Genomic DNA, 1,292 nt, shown 5'->3' with positions numbered 1-1,292 from the left:
TGGTTCACAGACTTTACAGCTGTTGCTTGCATAGTGTCTTCTTGGTACCGTGAGAACTAGTCCTCAGGAAGGAGGTTTCCAGGTCAGTTCCAACCAGATTCCTCCAAGTCCTGTGTCCAAAGTGTGTGGTGCTTTCAACATATGAGTCTTACTTCCAAGTAAGGCAATGGGAGCCTCTTGGAAACCCCTGACCAACAACTGGAAAAGAGGTTTCCCATGCCTGGCACTAGGGTTACCGTTGGATAGATTGTGACTTCTGGAGGGGAGCATCATCACCCTGTGTGGCATAATTCCATTTAACACCCACACCCACACACATGCATATATACATTTTATATGTTGTATATACTGTTATATGTATTTGAAGTAAGCTTATAAATAGTGTTTTCCTATAGTTTTGTCAACTGTTCTTAGTGTTTTTTTAACTCTCTTTTCTCCTTTTCCTTCTGTCTTACACTTCCCCAGTCCCCATACTACTTCCCTTCCCCCCCTTCATAGCACCTGTGTCCTACTGTCCCCTTCTCTAGATGAGCTCCTTCTTCCCAGATCACCCCCTTCCCCGTGGTCCCTTTCTCCTTTCCTGGCTTCTGCGGTTACTGCAAGTTATCCACTCAAAAGTAACGATTCGGAGTGATGGTTCACAGTAAGAGAGGGCCTGCAATGTTTTCCTTTCTGGGACTGGTTCCCTCACTCAGTATAAAATTTACTCCAGTCAGAATGTGTAAGATCACAAATTAGCTGACAACAAATGCTGGCAGAGGGGTTGGGAAAAAAAGGGAACCCTCGGTTACTGTTGGTGGGATTCAAAACTGGTGCAGCCATTCTGGGAATCAGTGTGGAGCATTCTCAAAAAAAAACTAAAAATAAGTCTACCATATGACCCAGCTATACCACTCCATGACATAATGCCCAAAAGACTCGACATCCTACTCCAGAGATACTTGGCCAGCCATGTTCATCACCGTCTATTTACAATAGCTAGGAAAGGAAACAACCTCAGTGTCCTTCAACTGATGGATAATGAAACTATGACATATACATAATGGCGTACTATTCAGCTATAAAGAACAATGAAATTTGTAGGTTCATGGATGGAACTAGAAAGTAGTTTATTGATGGCCAGAAGTAGAGGAGGGGAAATTGGAAATGACTCTTAATAGGTCTATCGTTTTTTTCCTCTGAGATGATGAAAGTATCCTGAAATTAGATGTGATGATTGCACAGCTTTATGGCGGTACTAAAAACCAGTGACATACTTAAAAGTGTGCATTTTATAGCTTGTGAATTAAATT

This window comes from Peromyscus leucopus, chromosome X (assembly GCF_004664715.2).
Source record: "Peromyscus leucopus breed LL Stock chromosome X, UCI_PerLeu_2.1, whole genome shotgun sequence".
NCBI lineage: Eukaryota > Metazoa > Chordata > Mammalia > Rodentia > Cricetidae > Peromyscus > Peromyscus leucopus.
This window is presented reverse-complemented; position numbering follows the sequence as displayed.